The 24,108-nt window shown below is 46.7% G+C and overlaps 1 pseudogene; it reads right to left on the bottom strand.

Annotated features, from left to right (window-relative positions):
- The window catches only part of LOC121836445, a 91,121-nt pseudogene extending 71,860 nt beyond the window's left edge, over window positions 1-19,261 (bottom strand).
- Between the last annotated feature and the right edge of the window lie 4,847 nt (window positions 19,262-24,108).

Here is a 24,108-nt window from a genome sequence, read left to right as displayed (position 1 = left end):
ATCAAGGAACAGGCTCCAGCCCACGGTACCTTTATTTATTCAGGTGCCACCTGTACAATTTCTGGGCTAGTGTTGAGGTTGAGGTTGTACTTTACAACAGCCTCATATGCCAGCAAGCCTGCCATCTGCCTGTGAGGGCCTTGTGGCACATGACGGAGTGCGTGGGCGATCGACACGCCAAAGTCTTATTTAATGTCTGCACAGCTGTTTCCAGCAGCAGTTTCTTCTCGGCCATGCAGTCCTCGGGCTGCTTTCTTTTTGGGGCCCGGCTTTGATGATCACCCCCTCTGGTGCTCGTCCCTTCATTGCAGGATCCACGGGGGCTACCGGTAGTGCCACCCTGACTGGTCCTTTGGCTGGTCCCCTGACTTGTCCCTTGGCTGCTGGCCTCATCCTCCAGGTCCAGACTTAAGGGATCGACCGGCTCACTGCCCTCCAGGTGCCCCCAAGGGCTGTCGTCATCTTCTGGTGGAGATTCTGATTCTGCCTGTGAATGTGGAAAAACGATCACATTAATGAGACAATGTTTTTGCTTGTAGAAAATGAATGTACAGAATGCATAGAGCAGTTTCTTGACCCTAATAGGTTTCTTCACATGCATTGAAAGCTATTTGTTGTTGAATGTTTTTTTAGATAAGAAAAAAAAAACAGAAAGCAAAAAAAAAAGTACTGGCAATCAATTTTTGGCTTTTAAAAAGGGCTTATGACCCAGTGCCGCATGCTATTCAAGGTGTTTATTGGTCGGGGTTGATGACGTATAGTGCCTAGCGAAACTCTTGACATGCATTACGTTCTACACCCATACATGTTAATTAAGAAAATTCTAATTGTGCTACAAATTTTTCTGCTGCACATTAGCACCTGCAATTCCATAGTGCAAAGCTTTGGTCTGAAAAGTAATATAAACCTGGAATTACATCCTCCGATAGTTGCTGTAGTATGTAGACACTTTGCACATATTTTTGGCAGTTTGGATATAGTGCTCAATTTTTTAGTGAAATATTTCTTTCCCAGCACTGCTATTTCAAGCAAATAAGTGAAGAATGCCTTTTATCTCATTGTACTTTTCATGAAATGGGTGCGTAGTGTGTGAGCACTGTCTGATTTGAAGATGTGGTTTCTAGGATTTTAAAATTTTTACGGTAAAGCCTTAAGTTCTGCATTTGTGACCATTGAAACGACGAGCAATCATTCTCAACCATGGAAGTACCTGAACAAAGAGGTTCTCTATGTACAAATAAACATGTGACTAAATGCTGCTCTTGTATATTACTTACACCTGGGGGAGCCATATTCGACTCGCTGCCGTGCTGGGGGCATGCACTCTGCAGGAAGAGCATCTCCCTGTAATGAACCCATCTTGGGACGTAGACATCCTCGGTGCCTGTCCCGGATTTCTCGGAGCACTTCACTTTTTTATGTTCTCTATTGAATTGGGAGCGCAGGTTTGAGAAGCGGCTCTTGATTGCCTCCCCTGCATAAAACGAAAGCCTTTATACATTAAACAGATCTATGAGTACAATCAAGCCTGTCATTTATAAATGAGCTTCATGCGCTCCGAACTATCAACATGTGAGTAACCTGTAGAATACTGCTGTCGGCTCTTTTTAGCAAAAACACTAATTTGCTAGAAGAAAAAAAAAAAAAACAACTACAGAGTAGCAGAGGATATCAGTATTTCATGAGGCGAGTTTCGCAAATAGAGAAGTCTGCCGAGAAGGCAACGCGCTTGCAGGCGGGGAGGCGACCAAAACCGCCTCCCCGCTTGCGGGCGCGCACGCACGCACATAGTCCAGTACAGTAGCACACGATGTGCGATACTCTAAATAATAGAATGCAATATCGTATCATCTCGGTCGCAAGCACCGTTACGTTGAATGTACGCTTTAAAGACGTGAAAATACGGGCGCAATGTGACATTGTGAATGCACGTGGGATTATTTCTTTTGTACATACCCGTGAACTTGGTTCCCATCGCTTGGGCAATGTCACTGTAGGCTCTTTCCTTCACGTCGCGACGATGATAACATTTATCCTTCACGTCCCACAAGAATCTTCTTTCTTCGATCATTGCGATGATCTCCGATTCCTCGGAGGACGTGGTGCTTGACGGCGACGGCATCTTGAAGAATGACTTCGTAGCAAAGAGCGGCAGTGCGGCAAGCAAGTTCGAATAGCGATATCGATATGGTTGAAACAGTTGGGAGTTGAGAAAACGCATACTTAAATATTAAAGTAATATCTCGAGTCTCTCTGCCTCGAGATATATATATATGTTGCCGTGTTGCCGGCCCGAAATTCGCACAGCCAGCGATCAGGGCAACATGCGTTGCCCAACACAAGTTGCTGCTGTTTTTGTTGCCGAAAGCTGTCATACCGAGGCAACATTTTAGTTGTCGTCCATGTTGTGCTGCTGTTGCCCCGATGTGACAGGTTTGTCGGACAACACGGGGAGCGAGCAACAAGTTGCCCGACTGTTGGACAACGTGTTGTGTTGTTGTTGCCGTCGTGTTGCCTCAGTGTGACAGGGCCTTAAGGAAGCGGAGCGAGCAGGCGGATATGAGGGATTTCTGTGGCGCTTCATTTTCGGTGAACAACGACGCAACAGATGAGCTACAGTGGTTGTCCTTTATTTTTGAAGATTTTTCTCGGTGGCTTTGGCACTTGACTCATATCGGATTGGCTTGGACAGCTTGGCCGACAGTTGTATTCAATTACAAACATAATAGTCCCCTACTTACAAAATAAGCAACGATTAGCACGTTATTCAATAAAAAAAAACAATATTTTATTAAGATAACGACGTTAATAAAAACAATTGCGAAGGATTGCTTTACAAATCTGTTTTACGCGAGCCCTAGTGTCCGAAAGAGCCGCTAGTGGCGTTGCGTTAGCTCTCGTAACGTTGTAATCCGTAGCGGGTTGCGAACGTTCTACTAAAACTTAAAATGGTAGTTCCGCTACGCTACATATAGCGGAGGTCGTAGCGGCTAGCGGATAGCACAGCGGGAGTGACTGAACGATCTACTAAAACACTCTAATAAGCCAGCTTTCGCTTCGCCCTTCCGATCGAGCGAATGCTCTTGCTCAATGGTTCGGAAACGCCGAACACCTGTCGCCGTCCCCCTGGGTGGAGAACCGTCGACCTCCGTAAACGTCGGCCGACCCCCCACCCACTGAGAGCGGGTACGGACGCCAATAAAGCTTATCGCCGCCGCATCGAGCACGCGTGATCCTCGGTTAGGAAAGAGAAGGAGCCCGACACGCACGGCCGGAAAGAAGGGGAGAGTCTCTGCGCGAGATACGGGTCTCTCTCCATTCGACTCCGCGGTGTCCCGATAAGGACAGCGACCGGCGAGCGTCTGAATACTCACGCCTTGCAGACGGCCGGCGGGTCGTGCCGGGGCTTTGTGGAGTGAGCGCTCATTGTCGGCTTCTTCGTGGCTTTTATAATGAGATTGTCGAACGGAACGAACTGACGAATTAACCGCCACGGTAGTCTTCAGCCGGTGGGGCCTTTTCAGAACCCCATCAAGCCACATTGGCCGTCGCCATTTCCAGGGGACGATGCGTGAGATTTGATCAGAGTGCTCGGCGAAGGCAGACGCACGGCTCATGTCCGATTCGTGGTCAGATTAAATGCTGCGCACTTCTGCAGAGCGTCTAATTTGCGTGTACATGCTTATTAGGCTCTTTCAATAAGTTCACACTTTAAAGCTCCGCGACCAACCAAACCTCGAAAGTACATAGTCGAAGCTGGTTCGCTCCCACAAGTTCCCGAGCGTATGCTTCACCGCAATACACTCGGTACACCGAGAGTTGATATAGGTATGTTTGTTCCTAGTATTTAATTATTTTGTTTAAACAAAGCTCCGAAGGCTGCATTACTCCGGTCTTTGCATGTTAGTTACACAGCCAAGAAGGCATAATGTAGGAGGATAATTGTCATGATAGGTCGGATAATTACTAATACACGTTAATTAACGTGTTAGTTAGGGAAAGTAAATATTTGGTTCTAACCACCAACTTGCTGAGCGTGCTCGAAAACCGCTAAATAAGTAAATTTTAGAAAGATTTGGAGAGCATGAGAAGCGGTGGTATACTAAGGTTACCACATGTGCTAGAGGCGCCAAGCTGGCGGTACGGAAGCGGAGAGGAAGGACGGAAAAACTGCTCGGGAGCGTCGACGTCGGATGCATTTTCGGAACCCAGGAAAACAGAACACACCCACCAAATCTTTTTGTTTTTTTAATTTTTTTGCCAGGTTGAATTTTCGTGTTTTATCGAGAGAAGAATATTTTATTTACATCATTAGCCCGCACCCTGAGCGGCCACGCTTCAAGGGCGAAGTGCATTTCTTTCAACCTCAACGGAATATGCGTGTTTAGGCGAGGCGCAGTGGTCAAAGATAAAACCTCGAATTGAATGACCCTGCGTAGCCTGAACGCTCTCTTCGCAGTCAAGCATATGCGTGTGCAACACAACGCAAACCTTAAGAAAAAAGGAAGCAGAGTAATCTAGTGTTTAATTGCTGCTCCAAAGACGTCCCCTATCCTGGCGCTTGAGTTCGGTCGTCGGCGAGAGCGCTTGCCATATCCGCAAAATTTTGAAACACACAAAAAAAGACGCACAAAATCGCTTATACGCCAGCGAAGATCGCTTATACGCCAGCGAAGAGGGCAAATGGCAGAAACTGTTCACCACTATGTTCAGAAACCTACGTAACTGAACCGACAAGGCGTTTCAGTTCCGGTAAGTATTGGTATTGTATAGAGAGCAACACGCTGCTAAAGGGACATTAGGAAGTTTTAGTAGACCGTGGTTCCCCCTCCGCTACGCCCCTCCGATACCCGGAACTCTACAGTCGAGGCCATCGGCACGCCAGCGTAGTGGCGGTTTCTTCGTTGTGGAGGGTTAGCGGAGGGGGAAACACGGTCCCTATTGACAGGGTATACATGTTCGCCAAGATTTCTATTTGTACATGAGATATGAGAGCCCAACTACCTTAAACACAATTGGCGGCTGGAAGTTCGCTTTCTTTCCGCCCCAAAACCACCCATGGAGAACTGGGGCACTAACCTGGACCCTTGGCGAAAGAGTCGGTGAGGAATCTGGCGGCCAGGATCGGCCAGCGCAGCGCTTGACTTTGGCGCCGTCCAAACACGGCGATCGATTTCCTCGAAGTCAAAGTGTCCAGACTAGAGACCCTGGCCGCTTTTAGTCGCGCTCACTCCCCCATAGAAAACAGCACGTGGCCACGTGCAGTTTTCTATGGTGTAGTAGACACACGCACCACGCACCAAACATAATCAAATTCGTGGGTCATCGAAGGCACACACCCAATATTAAAAGAAAATTTTAAAACAAATATGATACCCATTGCTTGTCTAAAATGCTGAAAATACGTTGAGTAATATAGAAAGTCGCACATACAACCGGAAGCACCCTGTGCATTCCCTGCGTAATCCTCAACATGGCGTCGTACCGCGAGAGTCTAGAGTCGCATGATGGACGGCTTAACGAGGTGGACGAAGCGAGGGCGGTGGACGACGGGCGTGTCAACTCTACTTCAGAACTGTTGTTCGCGATACTGGCGAACCTGTCTATCTTTGATTGAGAAATCGTTTACCAATCAGAACACTTAGGATGTATTTCCGTACGACACGCCCGACCACCGAGTTGATTCGCGCGAAGACGACGCCGAGTCGTCGTCCCTTCTCTTGTCTCAAGAATCCCTCATCTTACGAACATGAACTGGTATGAGAGCTTGGAAAACGCACAAACATTTTTTGTTGCGACGTGCGAATTTTTCAACTGCCTCGCACGGCCGGGAAAGCGAAGGAAGAAAAAAAAAGAAAACACGGTCGGGTGTAGCCACGTGAGATCCGGCAGCTCTCTCCTCCGTTACATTTCTTCTTCCTTCCCAGTCCAGTTTCGGTTTCAAGCAGTTGCGTTTCTTTCTTTACTTCTTAAGAACTATACGTGGCGCTGTAGCAAAATATTGATAGGGTCATCTTCCGACACCATATTAAATCGCCTGAAAAAAAAAAATGTTGGGGTGTCGTGTCAGTGACCCCTTAGCTGTGAAGTTTGGAAGCTTCTGGAAACGACATGACGCTACCAGAAGTGAAGCAGAGGGAGACTTCCGGTTTGAAGAGGCACGCCCGCAACGATGGCCAAAACCAAAAGACGCCATTGGGCGGAAAGGATAGCTGATGTGGCGCCAACAGCATTTATGTGCTTTTTTGGTCACCCCTGGTGGTGCATTCTCACTTTTACTTCTGGCTTCACTCAGAGTTTTCTCGTCTGGCTGGCTTGAGCCGCTATGTCGCACCCTCTTCTTCCTTCCTCGAAACTGTCAGCAAACAAGACGGAGCTTGCCCACACCAGGTGGGGACACTGCGCCTCCGCAGAAACCAGCCTTGCCCAAGAAAAAGCGTCTGCGCATGCGCAGTGCCGACCGCAGCGACACCGCAGTGGCCTCACGTCAGGAACTTGAGATCGTGCATGCGGCCCTACGGTAGCCAAGCACATTTGTTATTTTCTTTATCGCGAGTCACCGCAATTGAGACCGAATTGTGCGTCATCTCGGTAACGAGTTCTTGACAAAGCAAGAAGCCTCGGCTTTAGGGACCCCTCTTTGAAATGCGTGGCGGCCTGACCGGGAGAGTGCGTGAGATCCTCGAGAAGCGCGTCACGTCGGTGAGACGCCCTGATATGCATGCCGAGTGCCCTCGTCCTTACACCTGACATTGAAGCGGAGGCTATGTGCGGGCCTGCAGACCTGGAAAAGTTACTTTTAGAAAGTAAATACCATACCATTGCAGTTACTTGACCTGTTATGAAATTAGCTACAAAGTACACGTAGTTACGAAGTACACGTATTTACACTCGTTTTACAAATGGTTCTATATATGACCGAGTTCTACTCGCTAAGTGAAGGTTATGCAATCTAATGACGTCGATGCGTGCTGCGATATCTGACAAAGCATTCAGTTTTGCAACATGATTATTTTTAGATAAATCACCTCCTGTATATATCGTCACTTTATTTTTTTTTAGATATAGAAGTGAGGGAACGTACAAATTCCTCCAAAAATCTTGTTATCTTACTGTTGCAGTTGGGGCTATTTTATTGTAACGAAATTAATATTTAGTCCCTTAACGACTCATATTAGTTTATTAGTTTATAACTGAGCTGGTCGAACCAATGAACTGTCAGCAATAAGCCCCTCGATCTGAGCACACATTGTACGCACAGCTCGCAGCGAGTGACATCAGTCGAAGAATGCAAGAATATCTGCTCTGTGTCAGACGGCTTGCAGCCTACACATCACAGTGAGCTTAGCTACAAAAAAGGAATGTAATAAGATCTGCGACCGCGAAGGCAACAAGGCGGTGTGAGTCGCCTGGCTTACAAGGAAGTGATCGATCATCTTGCAGTGTTGGGAAGCTGCCCTGCCAAAGAAGCTCGTTATAAACTAAAGGACGTTGGCATTTCAAAAATTAATAGAACGGATTAGACATCCAAATAATGACTAAATGGCCTAATTAAATCCCTTCACTGAATATTAGGAGAAACACGTTACTTTTTTGTTTATATATTAAGATAAAGTGAACAGTGGCTAGCATTATTCACTAGCATTACAACTTCCGTCGCTTCTGTCGTTTCTGACAGATGCGACTCAAGTTATTCAAATGTCAGCATAAACAGAGCTCATTGGTGCTTAGTTGATTTTAGACTTGCAAGTGACCGCAATAAACTCTGCAATGCCAATAGTGACACAAACAACCAAACAAAAAGTGGTGCGGTACCAACACCACTTGGAAGACAGGGCCTGCGCCTTTCCCCCCAAGCGTAACCGCAAAGCCGGATTCAAAGGGTGCGCTTTTACTAGAAATTTATCATTAACCGACTTAAATATGCGCACTGCGTGTATGCGAGTTTTAGACTCACCTATGCGCACTGCGCATAGGTGAGTCTGAAACTCTCCGCTGTCTCATAACGAAGGCGACGCTAGCACGCGGCAAAGCGGCAATGAAGAACGCGCCTGGCGCGTTGCGGCGTCTCTCGCCGAGCTTCGACTTGCTTGCCACAGTGGGCCAGGTCGGAGATCCACTAACGATGACGTCATGCGCAGGCCTTGTCTTCTAGGCGGTGTTGGTCGTACGCGTGAATGTGCAACACCTGCCAGGTCTTCCCCGGGGCGTCAGACGACTCGGATCGATGACGAATAAAAAGGACGAGACGACTTCGCTCCGCGCTGGTCCGCGCGGGGTTCGTTCACACCGGAAGAAAAGGGACACTCAAGACCGGTCTACCGAGCCAGACGTCCCTGCTTGTTATTCCGAAGCAGTCCGATGCTGTCCAACGAGGGACGTGCGCCATTGAGACGCCACCAACCGACCCGCCATTCCGAGACGATTTTACAACGGACATACCTCTCTCGTCCCTCATTATCTCAAATAGACGTTTTCTAATCGCTCAAGCGCAGAGCCGTAATCTGCGCTTGAGCTCAAAGTTTTGGGATGAGCAAAATTAGCACTAGATTTCGAAATTAGTTAGTAATTTGAGTGGAAGTTACCTGAAACACGTACTTAAATTAAACTACTAAATACACCCCAAAAAGTTGTAATTGAAAGTTACCAAGTTACTCGGAAAAGTAGTTAAACTACAGTAGTTCGAGTAGAGTAGTTGAAGAACGTCCAAGTCTGAACGTAATGCATGGTTTAGTAAACCACATTTTAGTAATGTACTTCCTGCTCTATTGGAACCAAAACAGTCCGACCTTTTTATATATTTTAAAAGCTTTATTTACTTTTTCTTTCGCATTTGAGTTCTGCCTTGTTTGTAACAGAACATTACGTAGCTGCCGAACAGAGTTAAAGGTAGAAATCAAGCTCAGCGCTGTGATTTAACAGAAGAGCTAGTTTTTTTTTTCTTTTCTGCCGTTCAGTCTTGTATAAATCATGCTTGAATGTTCGTGGATTTACATACAATAAAAATGCACATAGAATGCACCCAATGACAAACGAACGGTAAATAAAAAATGAAAGACGTTTACAAATTTCAGTAATGCGAAATGTAAGAGCAGCTCTTGAGGAGGAGGACGGGAGGGGAGGGTACAAAGGGGAGGATATGCCCCTCCTCCTCCTTTCCTCCTTCTTTCATCCTCCTTTCTTACTCTTGTTAGATTTTCCCGCTAAATCCAGAGAAGAAACTCAATTTGTTCATAGGTGACGTGAACGAAGACATGTGACGTCATTTTTCGCGCTAAATTTTGCGGAAAAACTGAAATGATGTTGAAGTCACGTGACGTCAATTTCCCCGCTAAATTTAGCAAGAAAAAAGTTTTAAAACCGGTGATGATTTTTTTTTTTGAAACGTGGTAAAAAAACGTGTACCCTGTCATAATGTTTTTTTCTTAACTAATTTGTTTAAAGATATCCGTAATTCCCCTCGAAACTAAGATTAAAACTGGCACTGTCTCTACCGATTAAAAATATGGCTTTCCAAATCTTTTCAACCACTTCATTCTCCCAAGCGCTATGCACCTCCTTACCACGCAACCTTGGCGGTGGCGAAACATAATCTTCAATACTGGTCTTTTTTTTTTTTTTTTTTTTTTTTGCGATGCATAATTTGCTTGGCGTTCAGTGAAATAGGTTAAGCATAACAAATCATAGCTTAACTCAAATCGAACACTAATATGCACTAATAAACAGCCTGTACTGGTCCCCAATCAAACACTTTATTTCTAAGCATCATCCCAGTCTTCGCAAGGCACTTTAGGTTCCACGGACACTTGTTGAAATTCTCCAGCCGTGCACCTAACCCTAGGCACGCGAGCTCTCCTCCTTCCTGCGGCCGTGAAGACTAATTGATATCCCGAGCAGAGCTTTAAAAGTGTTCCCTGACAGTCCCGACACCCCGAAGAGCCCCCGTGCTTCGTCACCGCTTCCTTTTATACACGTCCCCACCCTCCATTTGTTATTTCGAGCACCGAAGCGCCGGGAGAGAGGGCAAGCGGTGGGGTGCCGAAAGAACGGGGGCTTCGCCGCCATCGCTCAACTTCACATTGACCTTTGCACAGTTTCTTGCTGCTGCTATTATTACGAGACTTGGTCGCACACTCTTTTGCTCCCCCTCCCCTGCCCCTCCACGCCCCTAAAAGAAAATTCCTACAATACAAACTCTTCTTTCCGAGTTTAGAAAAATGTGTTGTGTCTGATGACTCCGTACCCGCGAGTTTTTGGTAATTCTGAAATATGAGCGGTGATTTGAACTTTAACCCGGAAAGCATGCGTCCTACCGCGAACGATATGATCTGAAACAACCCTCAATGTTCCTTCAATTTCCCTGCCAGTTTGTAAAAAAACAAAAAAAAACAAAAAAACGTTTGTTTAAAATGGATTTGGAAGACGAAGCAATTAGGTCTTTGAACTTTTTGATAGTTTCAGCGATAGCGGATGCTTGTCGGGGGAACGGTAGGCGTAGCGAACGTCGAGATCGGGCGTTTCAGATCATAATGTCGGATAATGTACATCGTAATATAATTTCAGGAGTCAGCCTTGGCAGCGCGTTAAACTCATGTTTTGTATTTACGTATTATTATTTCGAATACGTTTTTGGGGCTCCCCCCCCCCCCCCCCCTTCGGTCTGCACCCGGATAATAGGGAATTGTAGTAGACCGTTCCCGCAGCCCGCTAAGCACCCGGATAGCGCTCCGTAATCCGCCCCGAGACCTTGAACTATGCAGAGAAGGCTGGCGGCGCGCCTGCGGAGCTGCGGCGTTTCCTTCGGGGATACCGTAGCGGAGGAGAAAAACGATCTACTACAACTCCCTGATGTAGCGAAATAACGCAACGTACGTTACACTTTCTCCAATCACGTGAAAACCGCTATGCTTGGCGGATGATGTGTGGCTTGCAAAATTTGGCGGACTTTGGTGACTCCGCGTGCAGAGTGTTAATAAGCATTAAAGGTACAAAACTTTTCTCAGGCATGAACAAGACAGCTGGCTACAATTTTCATACAAACCTTGCTGAACACAGTTTTTTTTTTTTTTTATTTATTTGTCATTTCATTTCGGGGTGGCAGGGACAAAAGGCGTATTAAAACACCTGACCCAGGTCCCGTACACCATCCAAGTTTAAGAGCGGCGCAGCGCCTACAAGGAACACACAGTATATATACAAATGAAACACCAGAACATAACACAATTACTACAAGAAATTTGTATATTTCTAACGCAATGAAATGTCTAGCAGCATTTCTACACAATATTTTATATATGCTCGAAAATATAATCCCTTATTCTTTTTTTAAATATATCTGCAGATTTTGATTTAGTTGCTATGTCGGTAATTTGTCGATGCATTTTTAAAAGTTGTATTAATTGTTGCTTTAATGTTTGTTCACCATAATTACCTCGTATTTGGCCTCTATCCTATTGCACAATTAACGCAGACACATCACCGGAAATAGTTTTTGAATTCTATTTTGCTCGATTACATCAACTTTTGCCCACTAAGCTAAATGTACAGAGGAACACCTCGCAGAAAACCAGCAGGGATGGTGACTACTGGTATGTTTACTTCTTTTGTTAGAATGATAAACAGAAAACGCGGCTCGTTTGTTATTACAAGCTGTCCTGTCTGCACACTGCCGAAAAATATTCCTAGAGGTAACTTTTGACGGCAGAATAATTTCAGCGGAGCTATTCGGAACTATACTCAAAAGCTCAAAAAACCTAAATCTCTCAGCGAATCAGCGAAGCATTGGCTCTCAGTTCAACGTTTCCCAAAAATTCCTTTACAAAGTTCTTTTTTTTTTATTGTTATTTTTGGGTTTTGTTGGAAAAGCTTGACTATAAAAAACCGTCGGTGAAATAGAAGAAAAACGTTAGCACAGAGGTTGGGGCGAGTTGGTTGCTCGTGATGTACAGGGGGAACAGCGCATCCGGAAAACAGTCACTCAAGCCAACATACACACAAAAGAAAGAGACACTTAAGGCCGGTTCTCACATGCAGCGAAGCGCTGACGTAGCACTGCTCACGTGCCGTCAGGTACTTATCGTCTGGCCTGAGCAACAGTTTTGACGGTGCGATACAAAGCTGGTGAACGCTCCCGTCGGCACGTGCTTAGCGCGAGGTCAGCGCTATGCTTGTAGCGCTCCGCTGCATGTGTGAACAGGCCTTTACTCAGCGCTGACTGACAACTCTCTGTATATTTACACTTTCTCTTCTTCTTCTATTTGTACTATACGCAAGGGCCAGGGAGAATAACTGGTCTTTTTTCTTTTCTTTCGATATTATGCTAAATAGTGAACTAAATTGAAATTAATTTAAGGCTAGGTAGTCTAATTCTTTTTGTGACAAGGTTAAAGACGGAGTACTAACACATCTGCCGTTATGTTTCGCAATGTTCTCTGCCTCGATAATTTCTCTTGTGAGCTGGTTGTGGTGCTTGCCAAGCACGCCGCAGTTACTCAGCAGCACTGAGCAGCCACAGTCTCGACAGTAAATGCCTAGATGACCGGAGCTTTTGTTGGTGAATGTGTTGTTATGCTCACGAAGGCGATCGTTAAGACACCTTCCGGTCTGACCTATGTAGAGTTTTCCGCAAGAGAGGGGAAAGGAGTACACCACATGCTCTGTACAAGGGACAAAGGTGTTCTTGTGCTTCTGTTTGCAGCCAACAGTTGTAAATCGTGGAGTATTTGCCTTCTTGCATAAGCTGTGAAGTTTGTTAGGAGCTGAGAAGATGACTTCCAATTTTACTCGGTGAGCTATTTTCTTCAGTCCCTGAGAAAAATTATGAATATATGGCACAATGATGGGCTTCTTTGTTTTGTCTCTTTGCTTTTGTTGAGTGCATAGGTCTTGCCTGATTTCGTTGTTGAGCTTTTCGGCCACTAATGTCAATAACGAGTTTGGGTATCCTGCGCGCTTTAGTCTTGAGACTTGCCCGTCAAAGCTCGTTGGAATGAAATGCGAGCAGGATTTCATGAGTGAGTTTTCGTTTTGTCTCTTTGCTTTTGTTGAGTGCATAGGTCTTGCCTGATTTCGTTGATGAGCTTTTCGGCCACTGATGTCAATAACGAGTTTGGGTATCCTGCGCGCTTTAGTCTTGAGACTTGCCCGTCAAAGCTCGTTGGAATGGAATGCGAGCAGGATTTTATGAGTGAGTTTTTGTTTTGTCTCTTTGCTTTTGTTGAGTGCATAGGTCTTGCCTGATTTCGTTGATGAGCTTTTTGGCCACTGATGTCAATAACGAGTTTGGGTATCCTGCGCGCTTTAGTCTTGAGGCTTGCCCGTCAAAGCTCGTTGGAAAGGAATGCGAGCAGGATTTCATGAGTGAGTTTTTGTTTTGTCTCTTTGCTTTTGTTGAGTGCATAGGTCTTGCCTGATTTCGTTGATGAGCTTTTCGGCCACTGATCTCAATAACGAGTTTGGGTATCCTGCGCGCTTTAGTCTTGAGACTTGCCCGTCAAAGCTCGTTGGAATGGAATGCGAGCAGGATTTCATGAGTGAGTTTTTGTTTTTTGTCTCTTTGCTTTTGTTGAGTGCATAGGTCTTGCCTGATTTCGTTGATGAGCTTTTCGGCCACTGATGTCAATAACGAGTTTGGGTACCCTGCGCGCTTTAGTCTTGAGACTTGCCCGTCAAAGCTCGTTGGAATGGAACGCGAGCAGGATTTCATGAGTGAGTTTTTGTTTTGTCTCTATGCTTTTGTTGAGTGCATAGGTCTTGCCTGATTTCGTTGATGAGCTTTTCGGCCACTGATGTCAATAACGAGTTTGGGTATCCTGCGCGCTTTAATCTTGAGACTTGCCCGTCAAAGCTCGTTGGAATGGAATGCGAGCAGGATTTTATGAGTGAGTTTTTGAGGCATAACCGCACGATGCTTCTTTCAACAAGTTTTGAATGGGCCGAGTTGAATGGTAAGAGCGGATTTTTTTCCCTGGGCTGATGCGACTAGCATAAATGGTAAAGTAACATGAAAAGTCGGAGATCCAGGAATCTTAAAGAGCGCTCGTTTGGAAGTTTATGGGTGATTTCCGAAGGACTCATGCACAATTTAAAACTGTCGAGTACGTCAGCAACCATGCTGGTGAAGTTGCGATCGTCGGAAGCCTGAACAATTAAATAATCGTCGACGTACCGGAACACCTTTATAACTTCGGAGGTGTCTAATGATTATTTAAGCTTCCTGTTGTTGTGCGCTAGATAAAGATCGCTAAGGACAGAGGCAATGCAGGACCCGATGCAGACACCTCTCTTCTGTAGGTATGGTTGGCAATCCCCGGTAGCAAGGGTCGACTTGAGGCAGATGTTAATCCAGGTCAAAAACTTGCTTTGGGATAAGCCCGACGCATTTTGAAAGGCAATAGCACCGAAGGTGTCTATGCTGTCCTCTAAGTACCTTAGGAGGCGGTCGTGGGGCAAGGAATAGTACAGATCCTTAATGTCGATGGAGAACACCTTTAGGTCTTGGTCGCAATGCTCTTCTAAAAAGTTGAAAACTTCATAGGAGCTGCGGATCAGGTATGGATCATCAATGTTAAGTAAGTTTAGCCGTGTTCGCAGAAATAAGGCAACAGACTTTTGCCATGTTACCCTTTCAGAAACGATAACACGGAGGAGGCAATCCGCTTTCTGAGTTCTGGCGCTGAAAAATAATTCTAGACTCAGATTTTTACTGCGATTGATGTAGGAGCAGAGTTGTTTTAAATCGTTCAAGTGACAAAATTGTTTTGCTTCCCTTTTAACTTTTTTCAGGGAGATCTCAGAGTGCTTGCTGAAAACGGATTCGACTGCTGGTAATGCTTTTTCTCCAAACGTGTCCGTATGCATGAGGACAAAACCTCCTTCTTTGTCAGCGGGCAGAAGATATAATGAATTCTCTTTCAGGTACCTTCCTACTCTCTTGATGGGCAGAGGAGTAGATGGTGGTTTGTACCGCATAAGCATGTCTACACCTTCAGAGGTGCAGCGATCCATTTCGGTCTCCGGAGCTCGTCTCGAGACTTCCCTCACAAGGGAAAGTAACTCCGGTGCCGTCTTCTTAGGTTCCACCGGAAACTTAGGGCCCAGACTGAGAACTTGCTGTACTGCGTTTGGTATATGGATGTCTCCTATTGTGCATACGGGGTTATTCAACGCCTGTTCTTCCCTTGGTCTGTTCTTACGGAGATGCCACAAAGTGAGTCTCCACAGATGGTCTGTCGTTCTCTCTGTGAGGGAGGCGATTTCTCGCCTGGCCCTTCTGCTGAAGGGATTTGTCGGGTACTTCTAGAGTTTCTGAAAAATATCTAAAGGACAACATTTCCGCTCTAAAACCTAAAAAAAAAAAAAAAAAAAACCTGTACTCGCCCGTTTCTCGGCCCTGTGTATCTGGAGTGGCTCTCATCAGAAACGGTTGTAATCAATAAAGCACGACACAGGGAACACGGAGCTTATCGGAAGCATAGCTAAGCGGCGCCGAGCAGTTGCCCTTGACATTCATTGGCTGTCGACCGACTCCGCGAATCAAGAGCATACCGCGGCACCATTAAGAAAAAAAAAAAAAAATCGAATTCCAGTTGCATTTTGCTTTCATCCGCGCACTTTTTTTACTTACAAGATCAGCCATATGCACTCGGCTTTTTTTTTAATTTATTTAATTACCGAAAGCGAGATGTTGGGAACACTAGACAGTTCAATAATTTTTGAGGAGAACGTCAAATTAAATGGAGAGAAAAAGAAGAAGAATGTTTTCTTCCGACAACAATGTACCCCGCGATAAAACTTCTACATTCAGATAGTCTCTAGTAATATTAATTTGGTCCGGTTTTACTATTTCTTCCTCTTCGTTAAGTGCCCGAAGATGGGCTGCCTAGGGTGACCACCCGTCCCGCGACTCGCGGGACTGTCCCGCATTGAGGGCTCGTGTCCCGTGTCCCGCGAGAAATTCCCGAATCTTCAAAATGTCCCGCATTTCACACTGTCATAAAATTCACTCTGCAACTCATGGGGCTGCCGAACAGCGGGGCACGGGGAAGCGCGGAGGTTGCTGGTAATCGTGTTAATCGCAATGGTACGCTATCTTTTATACAAGCATTGCGGGAAGGGACCGTCGCTCTTGCAAGAGAACCGACGCGCATCCGCCGTTGTGCCTCTCCCCTTGGTGGCAAAATATTGTAAGAGAAAATTGCTCGCCAAAAGTTTAAATATAAAATACTGTAATTATTTTCATATCGCTGTGTCAATGCGAAGGGGTTGTTGTGGAATTTATTTTTAGTGAAGATAGCCACACAAGGCAAAAAGCCTGCAAGTCACAAAGGTCGAAAAGAACATAATGTTCAAAATTTGTGTAGGACCATGTTGATAAAAGTAAGCGTTGACAGGAAATAATCACCCGAAAAAGATTTGCTGTTTCTTATTTGCAACTGATGCATCGATTTCTGCTGCAGTCGATTTTCATGCTTTCAACTTCGACACATGTAATAGCAAATTTAGCACTAAAAATATAACACTGGGAGTGAAAATTGTTTGAACTTAATTGGTGATATACAGTTTGCAGGTGTATAAACAGCACTGGGTATTAAATCTGTTTTTCCAGAGCCTCGGTTCGTGGTGTGCGTGTTAACAAACTTCCTCCCCCCCCTACTCCTCCTCCCCCCACCCCTTGCCCCGCGTGTCCCGCATTTCGCTAGCAGGAAGGTGGTCACCCTAGGGCTGCCTACTTTTCTACACTAGGGTAGCTGCATTTTGAGAGTGACCTTTGACTGAGAAGGGAAACGAGAGTTCTACTAACTAATGCTTATCGTGCGACATGCGAAACAAAAGAGACTTATAAAACAAAAACAAAAACATTGCATCCTGCCTTTGTTTCGGTTTTTGTTAGGGTGGAAACATTTCTTTCCCCTTCATAGAATACGATCAAATGAATTATGTTTCGACTTCGAATACATCGGGTGTCGCTCGTGTAATCTGCAAGAACCCAGCACCAACAACGTAAGTCGCGGAAACGTGAAAGCAAGGAACCTTAAAACCAATTTTGCCCCCAGCGATAAAAAAAGAGAAAGCGAAAGTCGAAAGTAGCAGGACCGAGCAGCAGCGAGGTGCAAGCGGGGAAGCACGCCGCCGGTCCAAGCTGTAAAGAGACGCCGAAGAGCAACGTCGTTACCAGCGGTTCTTCCTCTCCGGCTTAGCGTATCCGGGGGTCAGCAAAACAAACACACTCGAGGGTGGATCCGTACTTCACTTAGGGCGGGCTCGGGGACAGGGGCGAGCAAACCCCTTTTCAAGGGCGGATCCGCCGTGCCCGGCGAACAAGGGCGGCGTGTTCTGGCCGTGTGTTACGTCGGTGCAGCCGGTAGGCGAGGAGTTGCTGGTTTCTGCGTCTACTAAGTCGAACTCCGGTAAGGAACGTCTGGGCTGCGTACGCAACGTATAACTCAGTCTATAGACAAGGACCAGCGATTACAATGAATATCGTATCGCAGTGGATGGCCTCATTATTAAAAGGATTAACGAGCATCAAGTCGAACCAATTACCGGGCTCGTCCTTTAGCTAGGTTGACATTTGTGCGTTTGGTACTGAGTGAAGCTGAAATGAGGAAAATTACAAACAACTCACGTGGTTTTTTTTTTTTTTTTTTACGATATTAACGACATATTTTCTATACACGAGTCGTCCAAGTATGATATCCCGAGTGTTTGATAATCCATGCAAATAACTGTTAATAAAAATTAAAAAAAAAACAAAAAACGTGACATATGACAGTGATGTGGTATCTTTACTATATCGGCAGGCAACGAGTGAGCGATACATAGTTACTTCTTTCAATAACTGTCCGGGAAAATGACGTACGGTGAGACCAGAGTCATGAGCATTCCTCCAAAATTGACTTCTCGAAAAAGTTCAGAAAAGAAGGGAAGAGCCGGAGCCGTTCTTGACTGCCGCCAAATTTGTCGTTCCACCTCGAACATTCTGTATTTCAATGTTTATTTCATGAAGTGAAGAATTCGTTCCTGTTGTCTGGGAGCGCCTACTGCAAACTAAAGAAATATATTAGATGTACCAGATATGAACTACAATTACGAAATCTACACACAGTGAATAATGCATCAAACTATACACGCAGACATTATAAGAACTTACACAAGGAGAGACTACACGAGACCGAGCAGGGGAGGCGCCAAATTCACTACGTTGTCTGAAAGCAGTACGCTCCTTCGTTTCTCTCTTGTCGGAAAAGTTTGCAAACGGCCGAAAATGGATAAAATGTCACTAAGGCGCCTCCTTCGGCAGGCTACAAAGCGCCCCCTCCCGCGCCGGGTTAGGTGGAATTCGAAGCGGCAAGCGCGGATAGAGAGAGTGAACTCATGTTCGGACGCTCACTGCGGCCCGATGCCGTGTTCCCGCAGGAGGCGTGCGGAGAACCCGGTCGTCCGCACGTCGGTGCCGTCGGTGCGGGGGCCGCCGAACGAGAGGGTGGGTATCCTTCGGCGGCGGACGAGCGGCGTCCTCCCTTCCGCCGCAGCTGAGCTCCGCCGAGTGACTGTGCCGACGGCGAGAGCGAGGCAGGCGGCGGTCGACGCGGTCGGGATCGCCGCCGCTGTTCCGCTGTTTCGGCGAAACGGCCAGCGCCTAAACGACTGCTGGCTACGACGCCCAAAGAACCGTTCGTTACTGATTAGCTCACCAAAAATTAACGCCTTACTGAGATTCGTTACCGTCCTGCAAACGTCACAACATATCGTTACCGTCACTTTCAAGAACTAACGGATTTTGTTTTTACGTTACTTTGGATTTCGGAATTCGGCAGCCATGAGCCGGGGTAGCGAACCTTGAGGGCACTTAAATGCTTACAGTGCGACTTCACAATATTCGTATCCTTCGGTTATGGAATTTGTAGAATTAAGCGAGGTCCCGATAGCGCGTTGAAACTTTAAAGGGACCGAAAGCGTGACTAATTTTAATAAGCATGAACGAGTAACGTAATTTCATAGACAATTCCGTAATATAGTACGAAATTACTCTATTTGCTTGTTACTCCTGGTTATAATGAGTACGTGAGGACGCAACTGAAAATCAAACGCGCTACGTCGTTGCTTGTAACGCTGACACTGCCAAAAACCACGACAGCTGGCTCTGACCCCCTTGACACCGTTCGCGCGCCGTCCGGATCCTCGGGGGTGGGGGATGTTTCTCGTGGTGTTGGCGGAGCAGCGCTTTTATAGACGAGTACGTCCGATTCCAGCACGGCATGCCGTATCCCTCCCGGCTGTTGTTGCGCGTTCATTACACCGCCCGGGGTTGCGGCGAGACGGAACTGACGCCATTGTCGCATGGGAAGGAGAGGGGGGGGGGGGGGGGGGGGCATAGGGGGAGGGATGCCGATGATCTGGAATGGGGATAGTTAACCGACATGTTGTAGGTCTGACTGTGTTGTCGACGCAGGGTAACTATCCGAGCTGGACAAGCTGGAACACAGAGACAATACATAAAATATGTTATTATTGTTTTATTTTTATTTTTCTCGGGTGAGGACTCCTATAGTTCCGTTTGAAGGACAGAACGCAGTTTGGGTCCCGTTATGACCTCAACTTTTTAGTACTTTATTTGTTTATTTGCTCCCATAAATGCTTGTTATCAATCTTGTGGGAATCCCCTTCTTTGGGGGTGCCACTTAAAAACACAGAAGGTTCCTTGGGTCCGGATAAAGACGTGTTTATTGACTGCAATGCCAACACGCTTGCCCGAAGGCCAACAATGGTGGATATGACGGCGCTGTCTCTTTTGACAGTATCACGGAGGGGGAGGATCAGACAAGGATATGAAGGCTCTGTCGAGCAGAGCCTCCCCCAGCGAGAGTCCCGCCCGTTGGATTAGGGCCGTCTTATATAGCCTGCGGGAATGGACGCGCCCCGGGTGGGTCGGATGTAGGTAGCTCCCCGGAGGGGCGGAGGCGTCCAAGTCATGATCCCGAGGGGTGTGCCTTAGGCAAATCACCCGAGAAGGACGAGAGAAAGCCGCCCACCAGGGAATACGGCTTCGCCCTCGCATCCGGGACGCGCCCCCACGTGGCGACGTCCTACGGCCTGCCTGAGCTAGGCCTAGATAGGGATGCGGGGAACACCGTGGTTCCCACACTCCCCCTTCCTTAAGGCTGAGGTAGGTTTAAGAAAAATAAAAATTAACCTACCAACTCTCGAAAACAAAACAAAACAACGCGGCGGTGCCGGCTCCCACATGCTTGGGGTAACAAATAAAAAATAACTCGACGTCCCTCGCGACGTTCCCGACGACGTACACTGTTAGCAAGTCCCGTGTATTTGGCGAATATTTGGGGTGAAAAACACGCTATTTACACAAATTACCATAAATTTACACGATGAGTAACGGATAATTCGTTCAGAAATCATGCGAGGTTGTAAAAAACGTGTTTTGGTTCGGTCATACACGCATAACCGTGTAGCCGACCTCGATAACACGCATCGCCCCCGGCGACGACTGCGGCATTGCCGGCTATCGGAGCACCGGAATGCTTGGGGACACACTTAGAAAGGACCGTCGAGACAAATCCGCGGAAAGAAACATGTCTCGGAGACAGATATGCACCAAAAGCAATTGCGCCATGTCGCAGGACGTTGGCGAAACCCGCGCTTACCGTGGTCGCCGCCATCTTCTGATCGATGGCAATGCGGCTTCCCTCATGTCGCCCATGTTTGTATTTAGTTTAGGGGTCCTGATAACAGTTTCTTAGACACCACATATAAGTTATGGGTCTAATTATTCGTTCCAAACAGTTAAAATGGATATAAAAACCGTGTCCTCGATGTGAACACGTGACATTGCAGTTGGTTTCGTTTTTGCTTCGACCTTCAACTGCAAGCGATCTGGCCACGGCGCAAGCGCAACGCCGATGTACGCTGGAAGCAAACGCCGGTTGGCTTTAGTTGTCTTTGTTTGACCGGAGAAAATCTGGCAAGTACGCATGGCGCCGCTACTGTTTTGGTTAGACGGGACGCGAGAAGCTTCGCATAGAGCTTCGGAGTTTGCGAGCACATAGTGAAGGCGTGACCGGAGAAGTGCCCCTGTGATGTTCCTGGAAGACGGAAAGTAGCATTCGTAATCGTCGTGTGTGCTTTGAAAGCGAAGGGAGTCACAGGGTCCACGAGTTCGCAACCACAAGCCAAGGTTCACGACAGCGCGGCGTTGACTTCGGCGATCTCGTTCTGTTTGGTGCAACCCTGCGATGCGAAAAAGAGCTGAAACATTCGTCGTGTGTGGTGCGGTGCTTTGTATTCCGGGTCTGTTTGAACCACGCTTTTAACACGGAGCGCAAATTGTTTGTTGCGGGGTGGAGGTTCAACGGGTACAGTCCCGTCGTCGTCAGCTGGTCCGGTCCAGCTGGTCCGGGAGGACGCAGCGAGCGGTTTTAAAAGTAAATCTTCCTTCGTTCCGTTTCAAACTGTGAACATATCCCGACACATACCGTGAGTAAGAAGCAGCGGGCGTTTTCAACAAAATTACGTCGTTTTAATTGAATAATGGACTCCGGATTCTTGTCTTAAATCTGCCGTTTTTTATGCTTCGTGTTGGACTGCGTTTGCATAGCGACGCACACCGCTCGAGTAGATGATTCGGTCCTGCAACGAGTTTGTTGCGCCAATCATGCGGCGTGAATAAATTAGGGCAAGGTTTCCTACCTGCCCACAGATGCATGTACTGAGACCATTTTTTATGTTGTGAACGTAGTGCTCTTTCTTTATTTTGGAAGAAGCGTTGGTGCATTTATTATGGTACAATCACTTGAGAGTTGAGAAATTGGAGAGCGAGCAAACTTTCTCAACTTTGTCTCTTTCTCTCTGGCACTGCCCTGTTTCAGTTTCAGTAGGCATATCTACTAGCAGGTACAAACTGTTCTAAAGCAGGTAAAAAACGGGAAGCTTAGGACGGTGCGGACTCCGTGTTTCGCGCTTTTCGCAAGGTGACAGGGTAAATGCTTTTGTGAGATATGCGGAATATGCAAGCGATTTTGTTATGCCCGTCGTTTGCGTCTCTCCAGCAAAACGAATAAGATGATCTACTACAAAGGCGCAATCACAAGCCAAGATTTAAGATAGCAGTCGTTTGCTTCGGTGATCCGTGTAGCTGTATTTTACCCTGCTCTCTGCAACACCGTGTCATGACGAAGAGCTGGAATGGTCACGGTTTGTGCTGGCCTCCCGGTTGACAGAAACCCGCGTCGCCCGCATCGGCACCGAGTGCGCTTGGGCTGTTGATGCTCAAGCCTTTCATCCGTCGCCAGCTCATCCTGCTGCTCAGCGGTGAGGAAGCGGCGAGAGTAACCTCGGAAGTGAATGTGAATCCTCGTTCATTCAGTTATCCGGTGTCAAAGTGTGGAAGATGTCCAACGTGTACTGAGGGCGGGAACTACGAGCGTTTTGCCTTGCTTTTATAACCGAAACCAGACCAACGAGATAACTGCCTTGCGTACTCTAAAATGACGGAAACAATAAGTTTCAACATGTCGAGTACGTCACCGGGGATGTAGGCGAGACGGTGCACACTGTTTAAACGCTTGCAGTATCCACGAGTGGTACCAGGAAAGCGACGTCAACAGAGAAGGAGCTCGCGATTCAGCATAATGCACTGCTACGGGCCCGTGTATCTTCAAAGTTCATGGTGGTGGCAGTGTGAAAAAAAGACGCATCAGCGCCCCACACCAGTGTTCACGAATAACACCGGTCACAAACTCCCAAGCCCCACCGCTCTTCTCGACACCGACACGACATACGACAACAAACTGCATCAAAACGCCCCAAAAGTGAAGGCGTCTGCTCCCGTACTGCAACTGCTGCAACTAGCGGAAGTGAAGTGTTGGGCGGATGTCCGGATGTCCTTCACAAAAATATATAAAAAATGCTTTGCGCAAGGATCATTTCCATTTATTATTGTATACGTAATGACAAAATCCCAATAATTTGTTTTCCTATCTGATTCAAGCTATAGTCGGTTACAGGTTAAGAAGGTAGCGGCAAATGCACCTCAAAGGGAATCATATATCCCTCCGCCACCTCCGTATCCAATAGCGTCCCATCGTTTCCGTGACGTCGCGGCCAACGCGCGAGAAAAGTCTTGCCTTTTGTACATATTTGCTTTATCTTTCGACTTCGACTTAGCATTGTGGAAGCCACGAGAGGGAGATAAGAGTTTCCCCCCTCCGATGGAAACAAATACGGCTTTCGGGGATTAGCTTCCCCCTCCGATGGATACAAAGGCTGCTTTTAGGGGCTCGGTTCCTTCTCCAATGAATACAAAGGTCGCTTTCTTAAAAAGTGGGATCGGAGACAAGTTGGAATCCATTGAAGCGGAACAAGGAGCGTTTCCAGTGAACTCTTCTTTCGACTGCGGAGAGATTTGAAACGGGCGCATCACGCTTGTGGGAGGAGCTTCTCCTACCTTCTTGACTTGTAACCGACTATAGTCGGACTGCTCATAACACTGGTCAAGCAAGAAAATAACAAAAAATTTGAACTTTTTCATCACCGGTTTAAGATTTAGTGTTAAGATATCGTTATTTATTGCAACGGACGAACATTATAGATTTTGCCTCCGTACTTTTTAAATGCAAACAGTTCTAACACACGGCTGTCCATTGCGCCGTGTTTTGTGTATTCTGCTATAAATCTGTAATGGTCAGCGACCAAAGAGCCCACCCGCACATGTCAAGCTTATATGCGCCGCGGGGAGAAATGGATACCGAGTAGGAAGTGTCGGGCGTAGTGTCGGTTGTTGTGTTTGTGTACATGTCGGTGCTGTGTAGCTGTGTCGCCTGCGATGTATGTAGGGTTCCTGTGTAGTCGTGGTCGTTCGCGGTGTTAACAGACTCGTCTTTTTTTTTAAAACACGCTGCTAGAAATCTCGATAGGTGGCGCAAGTTACCGCCCGATTCTGAATAGTTTGCTCAAGTTATTTATCCATGTGAGTTCGGCATTCGTTTTTTTTTGTTTTTTTTTTTTTTTGTCTAGCGGTTTGTTGAAGCTACCGACGCCGCCGACCGCCGACAACGCACGTACGTACCTTTGCATGTAGCTACGTCCGCCGCT

This window comes from Ixodes scapularis, unplaced genomic scaffold (genome assembly GCF_016920785.2).
Source record: "Ixodes scapularis isolate PalLabHiFi unplaced genomic scaffold, ASM1692078v2 PGA_scaffold0__279_contigs__length_252992795, whole genome shotgun sequence".
NCBI lineage: Eukaryota > Metazoa > Arthropoda > Arachnida > Ixodida > Ixodidae > Ixodes > Ixodes scapularis.
The sequence above is the reverse complement of the archived record's forward strand: the minus strand, read 5'-3'. Positions and strand labels throughout refer to the sequence as shown.